The 27,618-nt window shown below is 44.5% G+C and overlaps 1 protein-coding gene and 1 long non-coding RNA gene across 4 annotated transcripts in view; one reads left to right on the top strand and one right to left on the bottom strand.

The window, feature by feature from the left end:
• SHPRH (SNF2 histone linker PHD RING helicase) overlaps window positions 1-1,603 on the bottom strand; it is a 299,247-nt gene extending 297,644 nt beyond the window's left edge. The window contains exon 1 of one of the 3 annotated variants that reach the window (XM_033937312.1): window positions 1,526-1,603. The gene's annotated coding sequence lies outside the window, so the exon portion shown is untranslated. The other 2 variants (XM_033937311.1, XM_033937310.1) reach the window with 2 other exon arrangements.
• Window positions 1,604-1,630: 27 nt separating this feature from the next.
• Window positions 1,631-26,890, top strand: LOC117357087. Its single transcript, XR_004538765.1, has 2 exons — window positions 1,631-1,791; window positions 22,054-26,890. It is a non-coding gene; the product is annotated as an uncharacterized LOC117357087 (long non-coding RNA).
• The last annotated feature ends 728 nt before the right edge of the window (window positions 26,891-27,618 follow it).

The raw sequence follows: 27,618 nt of genomic DNA, 5'->3' as shown, positions 1-27,618 counted from the left end.
TGGGGGGTAGGTAAATGGGGTCTGAGTTCTTTGTCTAGTTATATTGTTTCAATTTAGGCGATTGTTTAGATATGTGGGGGCAGTGCCATTTATTACTTTGAATAATAGACAGTATAATTTGAATTGAATTCGTGCTTGTATAGGTAGCCAGTGTGAGTCTAGGTAAGCAGTGGTGATGTCATATTTGCTTAGTGAATAGATCAATCTGAGGGCTGCGTTTTGTGTTGGTAAGTGCCAGGCACACGTCATTTTCATTCATTTTGACAGTGACTGTTTTATGGAAGTTATAAATTTGTCCATGGAACAGACCTCAGTAATTTCAGTCCTCTGTGTGCATGACATATTTTGCTACTCATAAAAATCAAGAGAACAAGTTCTACCTACTACAGCATAGAAACTGGGTTAAGCTGATTTCATATCAAGTTGTTCTACATGGAGAAATGCTATTTAACTGCTAGCCTAGGAGTACTTAACATCCTAAAAAGTAGTATTAGGATAAAAAGGAGGATAGGTTAGGAAGCACATATATTTAAAAGAGCAAACCTTGTTAGCATTTCAAGCAATTCACCTGAAGATGCATTCCTCCTCCAGCAGCAAGAACACAAAGCTGAAGACAGCATTTGCATATAGCACTAACAGAAGTGAGCATCTTAAAAGTGTTATGTATGGTTTATAGGGCATTTAAAAAAAAAAATCACAACACCTTATAATGGCATAAAGCTAACTCTACTTTATGGGGGATCACCCTTCCAGAGGAAAATGAAACCAAATTATTGCTCAGCACACAAGCAGCTCACAAAAAGTTGATTTTGCTAAAACTTTGGCCCGATAGCTGTAGGACAGGATCATAGGAGTTGGCAATTTCCAGGCAAGCATAAGAATTGTCAGCTCCTCTGTCTGGAAAAGAGCAACAGGGAAAGAGATCTCCCAGGTACTTCCAAGTCACCCAGACTGTCCGCTGTCGGAAACAAGATGCTGCTCTCAAGCATGGCACTTCTTGTGTTTTTACAAAACATATATTCCATTTTTACAATGAAGCTGCTCTCCTTATAACGTGCTTTCTGGGTTCCTCGCTGTTTTTTTAAACCCAAGTTCACAGCAGTAGAGATATGCTTTGAATGGTCAGCAGAGCTGCTAAATGGCCCTGAAGACATTATCCTGTGACATCATAATTCTGGATCTGGTCAGGTAGCTTGCAGAAAAACACCCAATACATTTCCAGCTCGTCTCCATGCAGCAGCACTGTTACATGCGAAGCTATCCGTACACAAAAATGTGCGATGGCAGATCAGAACCAGGGATACCAAGTCACACGCATTCGGAGACCGATCTCCCCCCCCCCCCCCCCCCCCCCCCCATGGTCTGCCATCTCTCCCCGGGCCCAACATGTCAACCCCTTCCTGTCCGTGATCTCCCTGAAAACCCCCTCCTCCTCCTCCCGTCAAACTCCTACCTGAGGTCCCCCACCACCAAACTCGCAGCTTCCTCCTCTTCGGTGACCCGACCCCCCCTTCCAAGCACACACCTCTCTGTCTCAGATGCCGGAAACGGGAAGTGACGTCATCGGGGAACCAGCTCGCTGGCGAATGGAGAACGCGTTCGTCTCGCACGAGGGCGGGTCGCCAGGGAAGGAAAGCGGCGGGGGATGTAGAGAACTGCACGGGCGATCAGCTACCTGCCAGGGTCCTCCGAGGACCGAGTCCGATTCCCTTCAACTAAATTCAGCAGCTGGGCTCAAGCTGACGCTCGCACGGAGGCAAGACTCCGAGGACTTGCTTGCACAGTGCTACGGTAGGTTTTACCACCAAAGCGGTAAGTGTTGCAAAACCGATGCTGATGCATAAGTCGTCTTTCTTTTTATTAATTCGCACCGGTTCTACAAATAACTTGCATAAAACGCATGCATAGACTTAAAGGCGAAGACCAGGGGAGACAGCATAGGTTGGAATAGAGACATACGTAATCCCCCTGAGGAATGAGAGTGCAGAGCCGGGGAGGAGTGCTGGATGCCTGGAGAAGTGGTATAGCCAGTGCATTGATATGTTAGTAGAAGTTACAGTGTGGTTATTGGAGGGAGGAGAGTAAAGGGGATAAAAGTACCTATGTTGCTAGGCCAAGGGTCTTTGGTCTTCCATGTTCCCAGCCACTGACTAGGAGAGGTGAGGGAGCATCCCATGAGGTATCACCAAAGAAGGCTGGGCAAACTTTGGGTGTTTGGAGACTACCCCTGTCAGGAGAACAGAGTAGCAAGAGTGAGCTCCAGAGTGATTTCGAGAGCTGAGCAACGCAAGAGTGCCTTCGGTAAGACCGAAGGCAGGTGGAAGAGATACTGCATGCTCCAGGAAGAAGGACGGAGAGGGAGGTCCGTGTCGCTGATGTTGGATGTGACAACTGGGAAAGATCCTGACTGGATCACAGTGTGGTAACTGGTTTTCATAATTTGATTGCTTTTGATTTTTCATAACTATCTGGAGAAGAACCAGATAGTTCTGCCTTCTCTGGAGTTGCCAATTGAGATGGGGATAGGAGGACAGCAACAGTGTAAATAGCTGATTGATTTTAACAACTAGTCAGGTTTTCATAAAACCAACCATCCCTTGCAAAGGGACAGTTTGACATTGTACATCTGTTTGGACATTGTTTTTGAAGCTGAACACTTTTGCTGAGTTCCAGTAAAGCTTTCCAGTTTGGGTTATTTTACCTCTGGAGTCTGTGTGGTTTCTTTTGCACTTCTGAATGTGAACTGAAATAAGGGGATGGACTGAAAAGTGCAGGGGGAGTGATTTTGCATCCCATGACTTACCAGAGTATGTCCAGCCCCTGCCTGCACTATCTGTCATAAGCCCTTCTTTCCTGCCTTTCTTCCAGAGTATACAAATTGAGCTCTATAAGTCTGTTCTCATATGCTTTATGACAAGACCACCAACCAAATTTGTAGCAGCCCTCTGGACTGACTCCATCCTATTTATATCTTTTTAAAGGTGTGGTCATCAGAATTGCACACAGTATTCCAAATGGGGTTTCAGCAGAAATTTATACAATGGCACTATTACCTTCTTTTTACTACTGGTCATTTCTCTCCCTGAGCATCCTCCTGGCTTTGACCATCGCCTTTTCTACCTGTTTTGTCATCTTAAGATCATCAGACACAATCACCCCCAAGCCCCGCTCTTCTTTCAACACAGAAGTACTGTACTTTGTTTCCTATAGTATATTGTTCTTTTGAATTTTTGCAGCCCCAAGTGCATGACCCTGCATTTTTACCCTTAAATCTTACTGTACCATTTTTCAAACTTTGCTAGATCCCTTCTCATGTTATCCACACCTTCCAGGGTGTCTACCCTGTTAGAGTTTGTTGTCATCTGCAAAAAGATAAGCTTTACCAGACGGTCCTTCTGCAATATCATTCGCAAATATGTTAAAAAGAGCCAGCCCAAGGATATATCCCTGCGGCACTCCACTAACAACATCCTCCTCACAGCAAATTCCATTTACCACTACCCTTTATCTCCTTCCATTTAACCAGTTTTTAATTCAGTTTGTCGCTTTAGTGCCCATACCTAGGACATTCAGTTTATTTATCCCAGGACAAGCAGGCATGATATTCTCACATGTGGGTGACGTCATCTACGGAGCCCCGATGCGGAAGCATTTTCAAGCAAACTTGATTGAAGATTTAAGTTTGCTCTGCTGCTCCACGCATGCGTGCCTTCCTGCTCCACTAGGGGGTGCATCCCCTCGTGGTCTCCAGTTCAAATTTTTCCGCGAGCCTAGAAGCCGTGTTTTTCAGGCTCTGCCCCAACTGCCTTCTAGCACCGCGATTTTTTTCTTGTTTTTTCACGATTAAGTCGCTGTGCGCGAATTCTTTACCTTTCTTACTTGATTCCTGCTTCGTTTTCAACGACCCGGAGGCTTCCGGGTCCCCGTGGCCGCGTGGCTAATCGAGCCGCGGCTACTTTCGATTTAATGTCCCGGCCTCTGACCGGCTTTAAAAAGTGCACCCGGTGCGAGCGGCTTCTTTCTCTCACAGATCCGCATCGCCGGTGCATCCTCTGTCTGGGGGCGGCTCATCCAACCGACTCCTGCCCCCAGTGCGCTATTTTCCAAAACAGGGCCCTCCGCCGAAGAAAAGCCCGCATGGCGGACCTCTTCACCCCGGACCAACCCTCCACCTCGGCCTCGAGGTCGGCCCCGGCCTCGGCCCCGGCCTTGACCTCGGCCCCGGATACCTCGGCATCCCCTCGAGACTCGACCCCGAAGTCCTCGGGACAACAGAAAGCCTCGGCTCCGGGTAAGTCCCCTCTTCAGGTTCTGTAACAGCGAAGAAGCCAGCTTCGGGGACAATGGCGACGCATGGCGGAAGCCCCATGCTTACAGCCCCGCCTAAGCCCTCCAAGCCTTCGGGCCGTGCCTCCACCACACGGGAATACTCTGATACGAGGTCGCCCCCGGTGGAGCGCACCGAGGCAGTGGACATGCCTTCGATGCTGTCCGTGCCCGTCTTCCAAGACCTACTCCGAGCGATGATCACGTCGGAGCTGTCCGCTGCAATGGCCCAGTTTCAATCGGCCTCGACCTCGAATGTGCCAGACCAGCCTGAGCCTCGCACCGAACAACCTCGAGGAAGGGTGCGCAATCCTCGCCGCATCCCATCCTCCTCGGACTCCTCGCCGAGGCACCCGAGACGTTCCCCCTCCGCAGACCGCCGAGGGGCAAAACGTCGGGCTAGAACGACAGAAACCTCGAACCGCCATACCTCCAAGAAGGCCCGAGGTTCACCAACTCTACGAGGCCGTTCCCCCACACCTCGTACGGGACCACTAAGGGTGGCTGAGTTATCACTCTCCAACCCGCGCATCCTCCGAACTCCCCCTCGGATGTATTCTCCGAGGGAGTCCGGATCGAGGTCACCGATCCGACATCGATCGGTGCCCCTAACCCCGGCATCGTCTCCGAGGGGCTCACCGAGACGCCGAAGATCGACAACCCCGGAACACTCTCACAGTGCTTCCCCAGTCTTGGAGCATGGATCAGAGCATGAACCTCGATACTCGAGGGAAGCCTCCCTATCCTTCTCCACCCGACGAAGGTCTCGTTCCCCGACCCCGCACGGGGCCCCGGGGACATCTCGCCCATCCTTCACTCGCTTTGTCCAAGACATGGGCCACGCATTGGACTTAGACCTCCAGTCCGACTCCAGATACTCTAAGGAGTACCTGGCGGAGCTGGATATGCCATCACTGCCCAGAGAGTCCCTTCGCTTACCACCCAACCCGGTACTCCAACAGGCCTTCTTCAGGAACCTGGAGACCCCCTACATGGTCACGGCCGTACCCTCCAAAATGGAGGCCAAGTACCGCACAGTACCTTACCCGGGATTCGAGCAACCACAGCTCTCCCACCAATCGCTGCTAGTAGAATCCTCCTTGAAAAAGGCTCACCCGTCCCGGGTCTCAGCAGCGGTCCCCCCAGGCCGAGAAGGCCGAACCCTGGATAAGTTCGGCAGGAGACTATACCAAAACGCAATGATGGCCTCTAGGGTGCAAAGCTACACTTTCACCTTCACATCATACCTCAAACACCTCATTGGACTATTGAGAGCCTTTGAGACTGACCTACCGGCCTCCCGGCAAGGAACGTTCGGCCTGCTTTTAGAGTCCCTCTCCAACCTGCGCCTTCATCTATTCCACGCGGCCTACGATGGCTTCGAACTCTCCTCCAGAGAAGCAGCCTTCGCTATCGCCATGCGCCGACTAGCCTGGCTGCGCCTGGTCGACATGGACCCCAACTTACAGGACCGGTTGGCTAACCTCCCCTGCGTGGGAAAGGAATTGTTCGATGACACTATCGAGGCGGCGACAAAACGCCTCTCCGAACATGAACGCTCGTTTGCCTCCCTTGTCCGGCAAAAGCCCAAACCGCCAGCGTACAGGCCATACAGGGCCCCTCCGCGCCGCTACCCACAAAAGTCCACCCCTGCTTTCTCGCGGCCCCCACCCAGACGTCCGCAAGCCCACCACAGGGCCATGCCCAAGTCCCAACCGCCCGCGACCACCAAACCATCCCCGTCCTTTTGACGGGACACGCGGAAGGGGGTGGGCCCCCTCCGCCATAGTCCCAGGCCACCTTCCCATCGGGGGTCGACTCAAAGCTTTTTACCCTCACTGGGAACAAATCACGTCGGACGCATGGGTCCTTGGCGTGATCTCATCAGGGTACTCTCTCAACTTTCGGGCCATTCCTCCGGACAATCCCCCAAGGAATTGCCCTCCAAACCGGACTCAGCTACCCCTACTCCTCTCCGAAGCTCGAGACCTGCTTCGCCTGAGAGCAGTGGAGAAGGTTCCCCCCGACCAACGGGGGAAGGGCTTCTACTCCCGCTACTTCCTGGTACCGAAAAAAACGGGAGACCTACGCCCAATACTAGACTTGAGACGCCTCAACAAATTCCTGGTACGGGAAAAGTTTCGGATGCTCTCACTACCAACACTTTACCCCCTGATCGACGAGGGCGACTGGCTCTGCTCCCTCGATCTCAAGGAGGCGTACACACATGTCCCAGTGCACCCCGCTCACCGCAAGTTCTTGCGCTTCCAAGTAGGGGACTGGCACCTACAATACCGAGTCCTCCCCTTCGGACTAGCATCATCACCTCGGGTCTTCACCAAGTGCCTCGTGGTGGTAGCAGCAACCTTACGTTCCCAGGGCCTCCAGGTATTCCCCTACCTGGACGACTGGCTAATCAAAGCCCCGTCCAGGGAAGGGGTTATCTCAGCGACCCAACAGACTATTACCTACCTACAAAGTCTGGGGTTCGAAATAAACTTCCCAAAATCTCAACTACGCCCCTCGCAGTCCCTACAGTTCATCGGGGCCACGCTGGACACGGTTCGCCTCCGTTCCTTCCTCCCCCCTCCGCGCCTGGAGGCGTTAGTAAGTTTGAGCCGAAGGATCTCCCTGCTGACCTCAGTATCAGCCCGACAGATGATGACTCTTCTGGGCCACATGGCCTCCACCGTCCATGTCACACCCTTCGCCCGCCTCCATCTGAGAATCCCTCAATGGACCCTGGCGTCTCAATGGCGTCAAGACCGGGACCCGATCGACCACTCAGTGACAGTGACTCCTTCATTGCAACGATCGCTCCGCTGGTGGGCCGACTCTTCAAATCTTTCCAAAGGTTTGCTCTTCCTCACCCCACCCCACAGCAAGGTACTCACCACGGACTCGTCGGAGTACGCTTGGGGAGCCCATCTGGACGGCCTACGCACCCAAGGAATGTGGTCAGCACAAGACCGTCGCTGCCACATCAACGTGCTAGAACTTCGGGCCATCTATCTCGCAGCTGTAGCCTTCCAACATCTGCTCCACGACCGAGTGGTTCTCATCCGAACCGACAACCAGGTAGCGATGTACTACGTAAACAAACAAGGGGGGACAGGGTCTTGGCCCCTTTGTCGGGAAGCCCTGCGCCTCTGGAAATGGGCAATCTCCAACAACACCTTCCTTCGAGCGGTGTACATACAAGGAGAACAAAACTGCCTGGCGAACAGATTCAGCCGTCTCCTCCAGCCACACGAGTGGTCACTACACTCTCAGATCCTGCGAGGAGTGTTCGAACGGTGGGGGACACCTCAAATAGACCTGTTCGCGTCCCCTCACAATCACAAGCTGCCTCTCTTCTGCTCCCGGATATACTCCCCGGACCGACTCGAGGCCGACGCCTTCCTCCTCGACTGGGAGGGAAGGTTCCTATACGCGTTCCCGCCGTTTCCTCTGATACTGCGGACGCTTGTCCACCTGAAAACAGTACAAGCCACCCTGATCCTGATTGCCCCTCGCTGGCCACGCCAGCCGTGGTTTTCCCTGCTACTTCAATTCAGTGTCAGAGATCCACTGCCTCTGCCTCTGTTTCCCTCTCTACTGTCACAGGGTCAGGGTTCACTGTTACATCCCAATCTTCAGTCTCTTCATCTGAATGCTTGGTTTCTCTCCCCCTGACAGCTCTCCCCGTGTCTCAATCAGTCAAGGAGATATTGGAGGCCTCCAGAAAAACCTCGACGAGAACCTGCTACTCCCAAAAGTGGACCAGATTCTCAACCTGATGCTCCTCCCACAGCCAGGACCCGGTGTCGGTCCCCGTCCCCCTGGTCCTTGACTATCTACTTCAACTATCTCATTCCGGCCTAAAGACCAACTCCATTCGAGTACACCTCAGTGCGATTGCGGCCTTTCATCAGCCCCTGGAAGGGAAAGCCCTCTCGCTCCATCCCTTAGTCACTCGCTTCATGAAGGGTCTGCTGAACGTCCACCCCCCTCTCAAACCTCCCCCGGTGGTTTGGGACCTTAACGTGGTTCTGGCTCAATTAATGAAACCCCCATTTGAGCCACTAGACAAATGCCATCCAAAATTCCTCACTTGGAAGGTAATTTTCTTACTCGCGCTCACCTCCGCACGGCGGGTTAGTGAGCTACAAGCGCTGGTAGCGGACCCACCCTTCATGGTATTCCATCACAACAAGGTGGTACTCCGCACCCATCCAAAGTTCCTACCTAAAGTAGTGTCTGATTTCCATCTCAATCAGTCCATCGTCTTACCCGTGTTTTTCCCCAAGCCCCACTCTCACCCTGGAGAAGTGGCGCTCCACACTCTTGACTGCAAAAGAGCGTTGGCCTTTTACCTCCAACGCACCCAGCCACACCGGAAAGTCCCACAACTGTTTCTGTCCTTCGACCCAAACCGGTTAGGCCACCCAGTTTCCAAACGCACCTTGTCCAACTGGTTGGCCGATTGCATCTCCTTTTGCTACGCTCAGACTGGTCTCGCACTGCATGGTCGAGTAACGGGACACAAAGTCCGAGCGATGGCAGCCTCCGTAGCGTTCCTCAGGTCCACACCTATTGAGGAAATCTGCAAGGCTGCCACATGGTCTTCGGTTCATACCTTCACCTCCCACTACTGTCTGGACTCCCTGTCCAGAAGCGATGGCCGGTTCGGCCAATCGGTATTGCGAAATCTATTTGCTTAAATTGCCAACTTCCCTCCATCCCTCTTCAGTAAGCTTGGAGGTCACCCACATGTGAGAATATCATGCCTGCTTGTCCTGGGATAAAGCACAGTTACTTACCGTAACAGGTGTTATCCAGGGACAGCAGGCATATATTCTCACAACCCGCCCACCTCCCCGAGGTTGGCTTCTTGGCTAGTTAAGTGAACTGGAGACCACGAGGGGATGCACCCCCTAGTGGAGCAGGAAGGCACGCATGCGTGGAGCAGCAGAGCAAACTTAAATCTTCAATCAAGTTTGCTTGAAAATGCTTCCGCATCGGGGCTCCGTAGATGACGTCACCCACATGTGAGAATATATGCCTGCTGTCCCTGGATAACACCTGTTACGGTAAGTAACTGTGCTTTATCAACTGCCTATGCGGAGCCATGTCAAGTAATCATATCTAGCGTCTCTCCTAAATCCAACTGTTTGGTCACCCAGTCAAAGAAATCAATCAGATTTGTCTGACAAGGCCTACCTCTTATAAAACCACTAGTGTTTAAGCCCGTTACATTAACGGGTGCTAGAGTACATGTCTGTGTTTTTTTTTTTTTATTTGTCTCTCTCTCCTTGGATGCTGTCTGTCTGTCATTCTTTCTGTCTGTCTCTCCCTGGCCCCCTGTCTATCTTTATTTCTAACTCTATCCTCTTCCCTCAATCCTGCATGTGCCCTTTTTTCTTTCTCCTCCCCACTTCCTTCCAACGTCTGCTCCCCCTGTCCCTCAGACTTCCATTCAGTGGCTGTCCCTCCTCTCCCTCATACTTCCATTCAGTGTCTGTCTCCCTCTCTCTACCCCTTCTATCTACTGTTCACCCTCTGTCTTGCCCCTTCCATTCACTGTCCTCTCTTCTCTTTCCATCCAGTGTCCGCCCTCTCTCTCTCTGTTCCATATGGCATCTCCTCCTTCCTTTCCCCTTTCCTTTTCCCTGCCATCTCTTCTTCCCTCCAAGCCATTCTCTCCCCCTCTGCTCCCTTTCCTCCTTGAACTTCATCGGGCAGCAGCAGCATTCACAATTCATTGCTGTTGCCGGCTTCAGGTCTTCCTCTCTGTCGGATCATCTTCCTGAAACAGAAAGTAGGCAGGACCCGCCAGAGAGGAAGGCCTAAAGCTGGCAACAGCAGCGAATTGTAAACGCTGCTGCTGCCCGAAGAAGCCAGGCTTTGAAAAACCCGAGGCAGACCGCTTCTCTTCCCTCCCAGCCCAACCTCTGCTGACTCGGCTCCCTTACCCTTTCCTATTCCCGCCTGCGTCGCGGAAGCGGCAATCAGGGCGGCGAGGACGCTAAGGAGACTGTGAAGGTGTTGGCGTGCGGCAGTGCTCCACGAAGCCCTCCTCCCGGCAGCCGCCACCAGCACCAATCGGGGCGGCGAGGACGCGAGCTGGGAGAGAGCTTGCCTGCGCTTCCTCCAGCGATTGATGAGTGAGGGCGGGAGGAGGGGAGTCGCCAGAATTTTCCCTGCTGCCGAATTGGCTGCCACGGATCAGAAATCACGGCGGCAGAGATCACGAAATTTCAAGAGCGCATGAGCGCTCTAGGGTTTTATTATATAGGATGTTGCTTTAGGTCCTGCAGTCCATTTTAGTCTAGAAATCTCATTATCCACTTAAGAAGCATTTCCATTAGTTTACTTACTACTGAAGTCATAGGTTATAGGTAGAACATGAAATTAAGCTGTTCTGAATACTGTATAACTTAAGCTAACTAAATACAATGTCTACATTTATATGCATGAATAGTGACAGTTATTGCTTATATGGATTATTAGTTCTAAATGTTTGTTTATTGTATATTTAATATCCCACTGAATGCTAAAGGTCACAGCGACTTACAATAAGTATTTTTTTAATAGTAAAGTAAAACAATCACACTAGATATTCATTCATAAATTCAATCATTCATTCAAAAAATATTTATTACAACAAAAAATAATACAATTAAAATGATTAACTGTACCTGCAGTCTTCCAGCAAATGGTTCAAACTGAGAAATATTGAAGGCTTTTGGAAGTAGTATTCAAATGAAGGAAAACTCCAGAAGGAGAGGGCATAGGATGAAGTTAAGAGGTGATAGGCTCAGGAGTAACGTAAGAAAATAGTTATTCAGATCTAAGATGGTGGCGGACAAGTGACGGTGTCTCTGATTGAGCAAGGCAGAGTTTGCAGACTAACTCTTATCTGATCGCTATGTTGCACACCAAACGGAAAGGAAGTGTTCATTCCGTGCCCTCGATGGTCAGAACGTCTTCCCCTGCCCAGCGCTCTATTTTGGAGTTCGCCACTACTTTGAGGTCCCAGGAAGGGTCCGGAGGTGTGTGGAGGAGAAGCCGAGGAGCTAAACTTCGAAATACCCCTTTCACTTCTGGGAGTCGTTACTTCACCGTGCCCTGCTCTCAACGCGCCAGTGCTGGGGAAGTCTCGTGAGGACTCTCATGTGAACAAGGAACATGGGAAAGCAGGCAGAGCTGGGAGTTGGAGTTAGCTCCCAGCTAATAAAACCGCCGGTGATAACTCTGGAGAACATATGGGAAATTCACCAGCACCTAAACAGTAATGTTACCAAATCTTCTCAAGATACTTCTCTGCTTGTAAGTATTGTTACTTCTTTAGAGAAAAAAGTGGAAAGTATAAAAGAAGACTTTGCCTCAGATTTAAAGCAAGTTAAAGAAAAGGTGGATACTCTCCAAGACTTAACATCTGAAATTGTAAAAGACAAAGGGCTCCTTTTACTAAGCTGTGCTAGCGGTTTTAGCGCGCGCTGAAGATTAGCGCATGCTAACCCCTGCGCTACACCAAAAATACTAATGCCAGCTCTATGGAGGCATTAGCGTGTAGCACGCGCTAAGTGTGCGCTAAAACCGCTAGCGCAGCTTAGTAAAAGAAGCCCAAAGTTTTTTTTAATTGAAAGATAGAACAACTGGAAAATTTTAACCGCAGATTGAATATCCTTTTGTTAAATTTTCCTAAATCACCATGAATGTCTTCTCTGGATTTATTTAAAAAATATCTGAATGAAGTTTTGAAATTTTCCTTGGAAGCTTTTCCACCATTAAATAAAATTTACTATGTGCCATTTAAAAAAGTAAATCCAGATATGGGACAAATTAATACAAATGGCCAGGAAAATTTAAATATTACAGACTTGCTTGAAACAACTGAATGAGCTACTTTATTGGTCTCTCTTCTATTCGAGCAAGATGTTAACGCTATATTCAAATTGTATTATCGGAATTTACAAGCATTATTCCACGATAAAGTTTGGATGTTTCCTGATTTAACCCGCCAAACACAAGAAAGATGAAAACTATTTCTTGCAATGAGACCCGAGGCACTGAGTATTGGTGCCTCATTCCTTTTGGCATACCCATGCAAGTGTATGATTAAGTACTTAGGAATGAAATATGTTTTCTATGCACCAGAACAACTGAGAATATTCTTGGATATGAAGAAGTTGGTGACGTGAATGTTTGGGAGAGATTAAGAACCACTCTTATGGATACTGGGACCTTTTGTTAAGCCTATTTCCTATTTTTATTTATGTGATTTTCTTCTCTTTACCAAGATCTGTCCTCCTTACTATTGGGGGGTCTAAGGAAGATAGCAATTTTTATGTTAATTGAAGATTTCCTTAATTGTTTTGATTTTCTTTATGCATTTCTTGTGCTTCTTGTTGAATTTGTTAAATTTCAATAAAGAAAATAGTTATTTACAGAAATGGTGATAGATGCTTAGAATAGTCTCCCAGTGGAAGCGGTGGAGATGAAACTGTTCCTGAATTTAAGATAGCATGGGACAGGTATGTGGGATCTCTCAGGGAGAAGAGGAGATAATAGATAGTGTGGAAGGGCAGACTGGATGGGACATCTGGCCTTTATCTGCCATCATGTTTCTAAAAGAGATTTATTATTTTTGTTTGGTTTTAATTAGTCAAATTCAGATTAAAGAAAGAATGGAAACCCCTACATGGACAATCAATGAATCAGAAAGTAGAGGTAGACCAATGAAGTTCTAGCCAAAGTATATGTTGACATTCTATTTATTCACAAGATGCCAACAGCTGTTTCCGTGCTTTTAAAAAGACCAAAAGGGCTACACCACTTATCAATGTACATGGGCTGTAGCAATTTAAATGAATGGAACCACCGAATATGAGCAAAAAGGTAAGAGGTAGTGGTACAGGAAGGAAATGTATAAAATGCTAAGAGTAACAGTAAAATGTCAGGTTCTATTGACAGTAGTTATCCCTTATTGGTGGTTTTAGTGGCAGCGGATTGGCCACGATGCCTATGGTGCACGGACCTTCAGTGCTTTTTCGTTTAACAAGGACCTGTGAGATCCTCCAGCAGGGTCCCATCTTCATGGAGGGTCTTGCTCCCTTTTTGTTTGTTATAGCCTCTGCTTAGGTGCACATGTGGAAACTGTTTGAGGGCTGGTGCTCTCACAGGCAAGCTTCATTGTTGAAAGTACCATGTTCACTAGTTTGGTCTTTCTACAGCAGGGTGTGGAGCATGGTTTAGGCCTTAAGAACATAAGACTTGCAATTCTGGGTCAGATCAATAGTCCATCTAGACCAGGGATCTCGAAGTCCCTCCTTGAGGGCCGCAACCCAGTCGGATTTTCAGGATTTCCCCAATGAATATGCATGAGATCTATGTGCATGCACTGCTTTCAATGCATATTCATTGGGGAAATCCTGAAAACCCGACTGGATTGCGGCCCTCAAGGAAGGACTTCGAGATCCCTGATCTAGACCAATATCTTGCTTTCAGTAGTGGCCAAACTTGGGTCACAAATAACAAGATTCCATGCTTCTGACCCCAGGAATAAACAGTGGCTTTCCCCATATATCTACCTTATTGACAGTTTATGGACTTTTCCTCTAAGAACCTTTTCAAATCATGCTAATTGCTTTTACCATTTCATCCAGTAATGAGTTCCAGAGCTTAATTCGTTAAGTAGAATCAATAATTTATCCTATTTGTTTTAAAAGTATTAACCGTGTAACTTACTTTTTGAATGATTTAAACAATTCATATGTACCTGTTCAACTCCGCTCAGGATTTTGTTGGCCTCTTATCATAGCTTCCCCTCTCCAAGCTGAAAAGCCCTAACCTTTTACTTATAAGAGAGGAATTCTAGCCCTTTAATCATTTTGGTTGTTCTTCTTTGAAATTTTCTAATTTCACTATCTTTTTTGAAATTTGGTAGCCAGAATTTCACACAGTATTCAAGATAAGATAGAGCAGTAACAAAGGTATTATAATATTCTTTCTTATTTTCTGTCTCTTTCCTAATAATTTCTAGCATTCTGTTTCCTTTTCTGGTCAGTGCCACACACTGAGCAGAAGATTTCAATGTATAATGCAAGCCAAGTTCCTGGAGGTGCTAGGGGATTGCTTCCTGGAACAAATGGTAAAAGAGCCGACAAGAGGCAACGCCACCTTGGACTTGGTCCTAAATGGCCTCACGGGACCGATAACAGAAGTGGAAGTCATGGTTCCACTGGGAACGAGTGATCACAATGTAATCAACTTTAAACTTGACATCAGGAAAGGGAAACATGCCAAAACCTTAACCACCACCTTGAACTTTAAAAAGGGTAAATACGATAGCATGAGAGCCATGGTAGAAAAACGACTCGAGAAGATGGTGGACAAACTTGAAACGGTTGATCAGGCATGGACCCTACTGAAAAATACTATCACAGAAGCACAAGATCTCTACATTCCGAGGATTTCCAAAGATCGGAGAACAAAGAGCAAAAGAGAACCGGCATGGCTTACCATACAGGTGAAGGAAGCCATAAAAGAAAAGAAGGACTCTTTCAAAAAATGGAAATGCATAAAGACAACCGAAGCCTGGAACAAACATAAAGATGATCAGAAGAAATGTCACAAGGCGGTGAGGGATGCAAAACAGGAATATGAGGAAAAAATAGCCCAGGAGGCCAAAAACTTCAAGCCCTTCTTTAGATACGTGAAAGGAAAAAAACCTGCAAAAGAGGCAGTGGGACCCCTGGACGACCAGGGGAGAAAAGGGTACATCAAGGAAGATAAACAAATCGCAGACAAACTAAATTCCTTCTTTGCGTCCGTCTTTACGAAGGAGGACACCTCAACAATACCTGAAGCGGAGAAAGTGTTTGCAGGAGAAATAGAAGACAGCCTCACCACAGTTGAAATGGACTTAGACCAGATATACTATCAGATCGACAAACTTAAAAGTGACAAATCCCCTGGACCGGATGGGATTCATCCGAGAGTCTTAAAGGAATTGAAGGCTGAAATCGGAGAGTTATTGCAAAAACTTGCAAACCTGACAATCAGAACTGGACAGATACCGGACGACTGGAGGATAGCGAACGTCACCCCAATTTTCAAAAAAGGATCGAGAGGGGAACCGGGCAACTATAGACCTGTGAGTCTTACGTCTGTCCCTGGCAAGATGGTTGAAGCACTGATCAAGGATAGCATAGTCCGGCACTTGGACGCACACGACTTGATGAAACCCAGTCAACATGGATTCAGGAAAGGGAAATCATGTTTGACGAATTTACTCCAATTTTTTGAGACCGTGAACGAGCAAATTGATAGTGGGAAGCCGGTGGACATAATATACTTGGACTTCCAGAAAGTGTTCAACAAAGTTCCACACGAAAGACTTCTCAGGAAACTACAAAGCCATGGCATAGAGGGGGATATACAAAGGTGGATAGGCAAATGGCTGGAAAACCGAAAGCAGAGAGTGGGCTTAAATGGGAAGTTCTCCAACTGGGAGAAAGTGACTAGTGGTGTACCCCAGGGCTCGGTACTTGGGCCGATCCTTTTTAATATTTATATCAATGACCTGGAGGAAGGAACATCCAGTGAGATCATCAAGTTTGCAGACGATACAAAACTATGCCGGGCAATCAGATCGCAGGATGATAGAGAGAAACTCCAGAGCGACTTGTGTCGGTTAGAAACATGGGCGGAGAAATGGCAGATGAAGTTCAATGTGGAGAAATGCAAGGTAATGCATTTAGGCAATAAAAATAAGGAATACGAGTATACAATGTCAGGTGCAACTCTGGGGAAGAGTGAACAAGAAAAGGACCTGGGTGTACTGATAGATAGGACCCTGAAGCCGTCGGCACAATGCGCGGCAGCGGCAAAGAAGGCAAATAGAATGTTGGGCATGATAAAGAAAGGAATCTCGAGTAGATCGGAGAAAGTTATAATGCCGCTTTATAGGGCAATGGTCAGACCACCCTTGGAATACTGCGTCCAACATTGGTCTCCCTACCTAAAGAAGGATATAAAACTGCTGGAGAGGGTGCAGAGACGAGCAACAAAACTGGTGAAGGGTATGGAGAAACTGGAATACGAGGACAGACTTATAACACTAGGATTGTTCTCCCTTGAGAAAAGGAGACTGCGTGGGGATATGATCGAGACCTTCAAAATACTGAAAGGAATCGACAAAATAGAGCAGAGAAGATTATTTACATTGTCCAATTTGGCACGGACTAGAGGACATGTAATGAAGCTAAGGGGGGGACAGGTTCAGGACTAATGTCAGGAAGTTCTGCTTCACTCAGAGAGTGGTTGACACCTGGAATGCCCTCCCAGAGGAGATTATGACGGAATCGACCGTCCTAGGCTTCAAGAGCAAACTAGATGCATATCTCCTTAAGAGAGGCATATAAGGATATGGTGGACTATAAATTAAGCCAGGTGTACACCCGGCAGGGCCTCCGCGTGTGCGGATCGCCGGACTTGATGGACCGAAGGTCTGATCTGGAGAAGGCAGTTCTTATGTTCTTATGTTGTTCTTATGTTTAATCACCTAGATTTTTTTTCTTGGGTGGTGACTTCTAATATGGAACCTAGCATAAAGTAGCTATGATTTGGATTATTCTTCCCAATGTGGATCACTTGGCATTTATCCACATTAAATTTCATCTGCCATTTGGATGCCCAGTTTTAAAAGGTGATCTTAACAATTTCTCACAACCTTCTTATGATTTACCATGAATAACTGTCATCAACAAATCTGATCACCTCACTCTTTATTCCTGTTTCCAGATCATTTATAAATATGCTAAAAAGCACCATTCCCTGGTGTACTCCACTGTTCACTTTCCTCCATTAAGAGAAGTGACCATTTAATCCTACTAACTTTAAAATCCAGAATGGAAAATGTCCACTTATCCCACCATAGCCCTTTAATTTTCTGAGGGACTTTGTCAAAAGCTTTCTGAAAATCTAGATACATTGCTCAACCAGCTGACCATTATCCATGTGTTTTTTTCATATTTTCAAAGACATATACCAAATTGGTGAAGTAAGATTTCTCTTGACTCAGTCCATATTGACTCTGAAAACTACTGACAGAACAAAGTAAGGATAACTACTGGCCCTGAAGCAGCGGGTTAAATTATGTTCTGCAAAACGCTGGCTGCATCGGCTCCGGTTATGGTTCCGGCTGTTTACTAGATAGCACATATGAGAAAACCTTTATACTATCTCTGTTGTCTTTAATCTTCACTCACTACCACATACAGTCCAATCACACAGAAAAACATTTAAAGTGCCAATGGGATATCAGATTACCCTCCAAGCAGCATAGTTCTAAAGCAGTGGTCTCAAACCCTTAGTGGGGCCACATTTTGGATTTGTAGGTACTTGGAGGGCTGCAGAAAAAATAGTTAATGTCTTATTAAAGAAATAACTACTTTGCATGAGGTAAAACTCTTTATAGTTTATAAATCTTTCCTTTAACAGTTAAAGGAAAGATTTATAAACTATAAAAAGTTTTTACCTTATGCAAAATTATCATTAACTATTTTTTCTGCGGCCCTCCAAGTACCCTATTTTTTCTGCAGCCCTCACATTTAAAGTTTAATATCTTTCCTTTCTCAAAACTGACACATTTTAATCACTATATTGAAAATAAAATCATTTTCCCTACCTTTGTTGGCTGGTGACTTTATTTTTCTGTGCTTTTAACTATGTTTCCAGGGCCTTCATGTCCTTTGACTGTTTTTCTCTCCGTCTTCACTTTCTGCCTTGCATCCGTCTTTGGCATTAACTTAATATTCAATTTTTCTGCTTTCTTTTTAAAATCTACGTTTCCATGTCTTACCTTCCCTTCTATCTCTCTCTTCTTCCGTTCCTATTTCCATGGTCTGACATCTCTTTCTTTCCTTTCTCTTCCTCCCTCCTTCCTTTCCCCTGGTCTGGCATCTGTCTCCTTCCCTCCCCCAACTTTTTATTTCTTTCACCCTGCCGCCTTCTTTCTTTCTCTCTCTCCATGTCCCCTTTCTTTCTATATGTCTGTCTTTCTCTCTCTCTCCATCCCCCTTTCTTTCTTTTTTCTTTCTCCATGCCCGCCCTTTCTTTCTGTCTTTCTCTCTCCATGCTATTTTCTGTCTGTGTCCCGTCTCCCTTCTTTCTTTCTTTCTCCCTGTCCCCTCCTTTCTTTCTTTATTTCTCCCTGTCCCCTCCTTTCTTTCTTTATTTCTCCCTGCCCTCCCCCAAGCCACCACCATTGGGGAACAGGCCGCCACCGCCGCAATCGGGGAACAGGCCAGCGCCGAGGTCTTAGCTCTCCCTACTTATCTTCCCCAGCGCGGGGCCGACCAATTCTCGCCACCCGACGTCAATTGTAACGTCGGAGAGGAATTGGTCGGCTCCGAGCTGGGGAAGATAAGCAGGGAGAGCTAAGACCTCGGCGCTGGCCTGTTCCCCGATTGCAGTGGTTTGGGGGAGGGCAGTGAGACGGGAAGGGAAGTAGATTGGGGACCCCTGCTTTAGGCGAGCCGCGAGCCATTTGCCGACATTCCCTCCAGAGAGACTTCTGCAAGTCCAGTTACAGCAGTAGTGGTCTGTACGCGATTGTCCTCTCCACAATTGGAAAATTTGTGGAGAGGACAGATCGCGGGCCGCAGAATAGTCCCTGGGGGGCCGCATGTGGCCCGCGTGTTTGAGACCGCTTCCTCATATTTCCCGAAGGCACATCTATTTTTATTGTATTCCTTTTCTTCACTAAGCTAAGTGAAATATTTATTGAAAGAAACTATTTATTAAAAGAAAATATTTATACAAGAATGAAAGATTAATAAAAAAAAGTGAAGAAAAGGAATAGAATAAAAATAGATGTGCCTTCGGGAAATATGAGGAAGTAACCCTTTAGAGCTATGCTTCTTGGAGGGTAATCTGATATCCCACTGGCACTTTAAATGTTTTTCTTTGTGATTGGACTGTATGTGGTATTGAGTGACATATGAAAAAAGAAATTGATAAAGATAAATAATCATCTGTTCTTTTCAAACTGTTGGGGTGGTCTACTGTACAAATTCTTAAATAAGGTCTTAAGTGAACACTAAGTGACTGAATATTAAAGACTAATAGAAAAAGAAAAATATAAAACAAAAAAATACTTAATATAGAGATTCAGGTTTTTGGCCAATGATCGAACTATTGAGCAAAAATATGGAACGTAACTACGCTCACAGTACCAGTCGATGACAAGACTTCACGTAGAGCTCCAAACTCTGAGGCCTTTTTTCCTGAAGATAGATTGATCAATATATTACACTAGTGTTGAATGTAGCCCCCCTTCACCTGAGTGGATTATAGGATATTTAAGTCATTTTAACTCTGTCCCATTAAACCATGTTTATGTAATCAGTAATTTCTATTCTTTTATAATAGTTTCTGTCATTTTGCCTGGCACTAATAGTGGTACTGGTCTATAATTTATCAGATTATCCCAGAACTCTTTCATAAAAATCGGTGTTATATTGGTCACCACGGATTATGTCAATAATGTGTTACAGTTTGGCCCTTAACTCCTTGTCCAGGTGGTGGCTCTTTCTTGTTTCTATGAAGAAGCCCTTGCTGTTCCTTGGCAGCCCACCTGGATGTGGTGAGATGGTTGCAGGGGAAGATCAAACATTTTAGCCATCCTTTGATAGGTCTCAGTGGGACCTATTTTTATCCTCAGACCCCCTCCTCCCTTTTCCCCTTTTGAGCTTTTGAAGCATGCTATCCTGAAGGATCTTACTCTGAAGATGGTGTTACTACTGGTGCTTTGTTCGGCCAGATGGGTCTTCCTGTTGCAGGCTTTTGCCTGTTAGGATTCCTATCTGTCTTTCTTGGAACACTGTAGTTCAATAAGGACTATTCCATTGTTTTTACCCAAGGTGATAATGTCCTTTTCATTTAGATGGTGGTTCTACCAGCCTTCAAGAAAAACGGTTCATAGACAACCCCGCGAAAGACAAAGGCGCGCGCCGCCAACTGAGGCAAAGACGGAGGCACGCACCGAAGAAAATTACAGTTTTTAGGGGCTCCGACAGGGGGTTTTGTTGGGGAGCCCCCCCAGTTTACTTAATAGAGATTGCCCCGGCATTGTGGGGGGTATGGGGGGTTGTAACCCTCCACATTTTACTGTAAACTTAACTTTTTCCCTAAAAACAGGGAAAAAGTGAAGTTTTCAGTAAAATGTGGGGGGTTACAACCCCCCACACCCCCCACAACGCGGCGTGATCTCTATTAAGTAAAGTGGGGGGGTTCCCCCCCCACGGTCCCCCCGTCGGAGCTGTAAAAACAGTAATTTTCTGTGGCGCGCGCCTCCACGCTGCGCTCAATTGTCTGCGCGCGCCTTTGTCCCGGCGCGCTTTTGACCTGACACCAGAAAAACAATGGTTCCAACTTCTTCAGGAAAGTCTATAAGCTGGATATGTTCGCAGGGGTGTTAGGCTATTTGAAGTTGACTAATCCCTTTTTGAAAGTCTGACAAGCTCTTTGCCCTGTTTCAGGAGCTGTACAAGGTGGAGGTGGCATCCAAGACCTCCATAGCATGCTAGATTAAACTTGTTTTTGAGGCAGCCTACATAATGAGGTGCAGGGTAGATGTAGTAGAGCAGCAAGCTCACATGTCCCAAACCAAGGCAGCATCCTGGCCAGAAACTCAGGCCATTCCATAAGAAATCTGCCAAGCGATGACCTGGTCATTTCTGCATTTACCTTATTGTTATTTTCTTAAATTTGTTGCTTTTGAGCTTTTTTGCAGAATTTGTTAGAATTTCCCAAGAATGTTACTGTATTAAGCTTTTCAAGCATTATGGTAGATAGGTGCTAATTTTTCATCCTTGCTTATGAAAAACATCTGAATTCAGTTTTAATACTTTGAGTTTCTTGCTCTTTCTCATTATTTGAACAGGTTTGTCAAGAAGGAGGGTTCCCTGAGTTGTCTTCTACAGTATATGATATCAAGATAACTGTCAGAAGTGCTGGAGGTGTTGGTGGAAGGTCACCAGATTGAGGAAACAGTGCTGACTTTGCTTCCCTCTCCTCCTTCTCCAGAGGACTGAGAAATTACATTACAAGAAGGACGAGACCTAGGGCTCCTTTTACTAAGCTGTGCTAGCAGTTTTAGCGCGCGCTAGACGCTAACGCCTCCATAAAGCTGACATTAGTTTTTCTGCATAGCGCAGGGGTTAACGCGCGCTAAAACCGCTAGCACAGCTTAGTAAAAGGAGCCCCTAGTCTATTGGAACAGTGGGAATACCAAGACATGGATTTGACTTTGAGGTTACTTATGTGAGATTCATTTGATGAACTTGACAGCACTCTCTTAAGAGAGGCTATGTGAGATTTCAAGGTAAAATAAGTTTTCCATCTGTGCAAACATTATAACACTTCATCTGCAAACTTGCTCATGAAGTAAACCCAAAACAGAAAATAAACTAATAGAAATTGGAAAGGCCATGGAAGCACTTCACATAGATGAGGAGTCTTTTCCTGCAACATCTTCAGCGTTTGTCAAAATATAATAAAAATGTAGGAGAAGTGCTTTTCAGCCTTTCTATAACCAAGCTTATAATGGCTGGGTTGAATTCATAAGCCAAACTGAATTGGGTATTTGTCATTTGTGTAGTTACGTTTATACTAAAATATATTTTTATTATATTTTTGATGTCTGAATTTAATATTCATTTTCCATTCTTTTTCAAGGATGCTCTATAGAAACCTGGAAGTGATGGACTAGGACATCCCTGGAGTTGAAAAAAAAGTTGTGTGAGCCTTCTCAGAAGATAGTCCACACCACTCAAGGGATGCACACTCATGTATGTGTAAATGACCGATGAGCAAGAAGAGTAGATATGCTGGCAAAAGGCAGGGTCAAAACTTACCGAAAAGATCATCATTGTAGAAGTGACGAACTGGCATGAATACCTGCCAAAGATGCCACCACAATGAGGTGGACAATGTGTGTGGGGGGTTTTAATTTATGCAATTTGCATATTATAATATATGCTTGTATAGAAAAGATACAAACTATTTTAAATTAAATTACAAATAATAGCATCTATTAAGCTCACACTAGGAAGAGGACCAGGATAAAAAATTGAGAAGAAATATCTCAGAGATATCTGCCACTTTGTTATTTGATGTTAATTCAACCTTTATCATAGAGGGTGATTTCAACCTGATCTCCAATCCTAACTTAGAAATGGAAATCACAACTACAGTACAGGAAACCTAAGGCTTGGTTCTCCTTACAGCATATGATTACTGACTTGCACCTTCTGATTGCGGCTACACCTTCTCACAGCTCCATATCTCATACTCCAGAATTGAATATTTCCTAATTAGCGACTCTGTCGGTTCATCCGTTACCCACTCTGACATTAAACCCATATCAATATCTGACCATGCGGCTGTTTCATCAAAACTGGCTTGTGGCCCTAATACCTCAACTAATAAACACTGGTGTTTTAATGCATCGCTGCTCAGAGAAGAAGGCTTTAAAGAATTAATTACCAAATAAATGAATGAGTTTTTTATGTTCAACAAACCTGACCACACAGATGCATCATAATTTCTTTTTCTGCCAAGATTCGCAAACAACAGAAGATAGCAATCTCCAATCTAGAAAATTCTATTAAGCAGCTAGAAGCTTCTCATCAACAAAATCCCTTAGACCTTCAGCTGTTACAAAATCTGCACAAAGCACATTTACGGCTAAATTCTGTCCTGAGATCCCATTCTGCCAGTGCACTAATGCTACAGTCTGCATCTTATTATTCAGACAATAATAAGTGTGGTCATCTCTTAGCCTCATACTTAAAGAAAAAGGAAGAACGGAATCACATTTCTTGTATATGTACAAGCTCCGATGACCTCACTGTGGCACCTGATAAAATAGAACAATCAGTCTATAGAACTAAATGGTTAATTAAATAGTTAAATATAAAAAGACAGAACCATTCAAAGAACAACTCAAATTGCTCGGAACCGATAGCATTGTGCAGCTAAAGTGAAAAAGTGTTGCTAATGCTTTATCCCTGATGCAGCGGGTGGGTAAATGTGTCCCGCGAAACGAAGGCTTCGTTGGAAGATAGTGAATACAAAGCTATCACTCCAGTTTCAAAAAGAGCAAAGTTATAAGCTAAGTACTTTGAACCTGGAGAAAACATGAAACGTTAAATCAATTGATGTAGTACTTAATTAGCTGAGAATTTTTTGACACATAAGTACAAGCACTTTAAGTATTTTCTAAATTTTATGAGTTGAAAGTTGAAACCTTTAAATGAAATGCAATGAAATGAAACAATATGGAAATGATTTACAATACTGAAGTAGCATAATTGAAATGAGCTGATAAGCATTGACTAAACAAAGTGAGTTGAACAGCAATGAAGTAGCCATAATGAATTGAGCTAAATAGTACTAAATGAAAATCGTTTACAGTACTGAGGCACCTTTTTGAAATACTCTGGAAAATACTTGAAGCATAAACGCACTTTAAAAAAATTAAAATATCATCTGTTGCCGGTCCTGAGTGTTCAGCTTAATTGTAGTTCTTCTTTAATTTTTAGTATTAGTTAGTTATGAGATTTTTAATAAATTTAATGAAAGTTAAAGAAATTAATGAAATATTAAAATATTAAGAGGTTAGATTAAATAAGATATTAATAAAGTAATTAATTTATTAATTAAGTAATTGAATTGATACTTTAAATAATGGTAGGAAGGACGGGTTCAAGCCTATGATGTCATCAGGAGAAAAAATTTTTCTTCTCTTGGAAGAAATTCCAGTATGAGATAAATTGCTCCGCTTTCTGAGGCTTGTTCCTGTCATTATCATTTGTTTTAAGAAAGTGAAGATAAATATTTGCTACAATTTAAGTTGCTCTTTGAATGGTTCTGTCTTTTTATATTTAACCTGATAAAATAGCTCATGTTTTTCAATCATATTACCAAGATCTTTACTCATTGGAGATTAATACTGAAAACCTTGATTTCTCGCTCAGATAATATACCCCACCCTATCCTATCTGCCTCAGAGAGTGATTATCTGAATAACCCTATTACACAAGATGAGCTTTTCACTGCTTTAAATAATATGGCTCCAAAGAAAGCACCTGGACCTGATGGTCTCACGACTGAATTTTATAAATCTTTTCATCCAGTCATTCTGCCTCATTTTTTACAATTCCTTAATTGTATCATAGAACATGGTCAAATATCAGGTTCTTTCACTGAAGCCACGATCATTGTGCTTCCAAAGCCAGGCAAGAACCCACAATATGTACAGAACTATAGACCATTGTCTTTAATCAATACAGATGCAAAAATTTATGCAAAATTACTTGCGTCTCAGTTACAAACTGTCATAAAGAAACTTGTTACATCTGAACAAACTGGCTTCATTAATGGCAGATATCCTCTAGTAATACTAGACTATTTTCTAATGTCATCTCCCACCTTTAAACATCTGATCAGAAGCTCGCTATTATCGGTCTAGATGCCGAAAAAGCTTTTGACCAGGTGGAATGTCCTTTTCTGTTTCATATTCTCAAATGGTTTGGCCTCCCCCTTGGCTTCATCCATATGATTAAAATCCTCTATACTTCCCCCTCTACCAGAATTAATATTAATAGCAACCTGTCAAATCAATTTCATCCTACAAGGGGTACTAGGCAAGGTTGCCTCTTGTCACCGCTATTGTTTGACCTCGCATTGGAACCCCTTCTCCTGGATATCTGCAATAATCCTCTCATTAGTGGTTTTAAATGTGGAACTACAGAAACAAAGCTCTCGGCTTACACTGATGATATCCTCAATTCTCAGGTTACAAATTGAATACCAATAAGACTAAATTAATGTCTATCAATTGCCCTGAATTACAATGTGATGCTGCTACTTTTAGTTTTCAGTGGTCTGACAGGAGACTTAAATATCTTGGAGTATTCTTTGGTCCCACCTTAGAAGAAACCTTATCTTATAACGCTGAATATATTACGTCCATGGTTAAAGATCTTGTTTTGTCGCTGGTCCTCTCTTAATCTAACATGGTCGGGGAGACTGGAAACCATAAAAATGGTGATTACAACTAAAATCAATTACTCAACATGCTTCCTTTTCTAATGCCCAAATCCTTCTATACCGCCATTGACTCCATACTTTTGAAATTTCTTTGGAATAAGAAACAGCCGTGTATCAGTCTTCACAAGCTTAAAGCGAATAAAGTGTCCGGTGGGGTTAACTTTCCTTGTTCCTACCATTATCACATATCCTTTTTTCTTCGCCACTGCTCCTTATGGTCAGTTGATTGTGACATAGACGACACACCCTGTTGACTACTGATTGAACGCGATAAATATGGTGCTCATCTTTTACAATCCGTTGTCGCCATGGAATTCCCTGCCCTGCTCAAATTGGATCTTATTCTAACTTCTGCTAAATCAGCACTCATATATGCAAACGACCTTGTGGAAGTCACTTGGACCATGTCTTTACACACCCCTATATGGCATAATCCAATGATTGGAATACAGAACTCCACAGTTTCCTGGTCCACCTGGCAAAAATGTGGCATATGGACTCTTAAAACATATCGCTAAGCATCATACTTGGATGAGTTTTACAGAAGTAGTTGCCTCTTACAACCTCCCCCTTAGCCAACAATTCAGATGACTACAACTTACCCACTGTTTATGGAAGGCTTTTCCTGACTTAGTATCTCTACTGGAAAATCCTGATTTATTAATTCTTATGAACAAATTCTCCCAGCTAGGTAGAGGTGTCGCCTCTGCATGGTACAAATACATTTAGATGAAGAAGTTTCAGGCTTCGTCCGCTAACTTATCCAAATGGCTTGTTGACTTGCATTATACTGCGGGTACAGACCTATGGCCAAAAATATGGCCACACCTCTTTAGATCACTCAAATCGGCTTCCCTACTCCAATCGCTGTATTTTCTACTCCACCGGGCCACCTGGACTCCTGTCCTTTCTAACAAGATCAATGCTTCCTTATCACCCCAATGCTGGTCCTGCAATGCCAACCTGGTAACTTTAAAGCACTTACTTTTACATTGCCCCCTGCTTCAGATATTGATTTTTGCCAGATACTGCTTGGTGATTGTGAGAGTGTGCTGGCCCTTCAAAACGTCCTTCATAATTGGAAAAATTTAGTTAATGTTGACTATAATATGTGGTGGAATTCTGTTTGTCTAATGGCTAAATATGAGAAAATAAATGCAGAAAGCTGTAACACATATCATCAAATATGGTCCTCTTTAATGAGTTACTGTAATACTACTGATATTGCATGAACTTGGTCTGTTTTTGTGTTGCACATTCTGGTGTACTATATTACCATTATAGCAGTCTGACTTATTACATTTTTATGTATAATCCCTTAAGAGCCATTATTTGTATAATCTCTTATTTTGTCTCTTGATATTCTGATGTGACATGTATATTATCTGTTGTTCTTTCCTTTGTCTTATTGAAAATGAATAAAACTCTTTGAACCAAAAAAAAAACAACAATAAACAAAGTAGTAAAAAAGTACTAAGTTCAGGAGCATTTAAATTTACAAAAGAAACAAATGTTAAGATCTACACTTGAAGCTCCCTCTTAATAAAGGTGACTGACTGTAGGGTTGAAAAATATATTTCTGAGAATCGTATTTGATAATACATTTGCACTAAGGTTGCACAACTCTCAAAATTTTTAACCACATGATTAATCGCACAAAAGTGTTCCTAATATTTTCACCTGTACAGTGCAAAATAGCAGATGTAAATTTTCAAAAATATATTTCAGTTATTAAACAGAAAATAAAATCATCATTTTTCTTACCTCTGTTGTCTGGTGGTTTTATTTTTCTAATCCTGTTGTTCCCTGGCTCTGAACTGTTTCATGGCAACCTCTCAACTTACTATTTCTTTTCTTTCCTTCTCTTATCATTTCTTGCCTTCCATTTCTCTTCTTCCTCGTTTCGGTCTGTATCCTACCTCTTCCCTTTCTCTTCATCTATGGGCACCATCTTTTCCCTTCCTTACCCCACCTTCTCCCTTCTACCTTCCTATCCCTTTCTCTCCATGGGTACCATCTCCTCCCTTCTCTCTTTCTTCTCCTTCCCTCCCCTTCAATGGGCACCATGCTTTGATCTGAGTTTCATCCTTTATCACCCCGACCAGAATATTTTTTTTATATTCCCCCCCCCCAGCATATTTTTCAATCCTACCGCTGCTCTGGGCTTTCCTTCAATTCTTCCCCATC

This window comes from Geotrypetes seraphini, chromosome 3, assembly GCF_902459505.1.
Source record: "Geotrypetes seraphini chromosome 3, aGeoSer1.1, whole genome shotgun sequence".
In the NCBI taxonomy this organism is placed as follows: Eukaryota; Metazoa; Chordata; class Amphibia; order Gymnophiona; family Dermophiidae; genus Geotrypetes; species Geotrypetes seraphini.
This window is presented reverse-complemented; position numbering and strand designations above follow the sequence as displayed.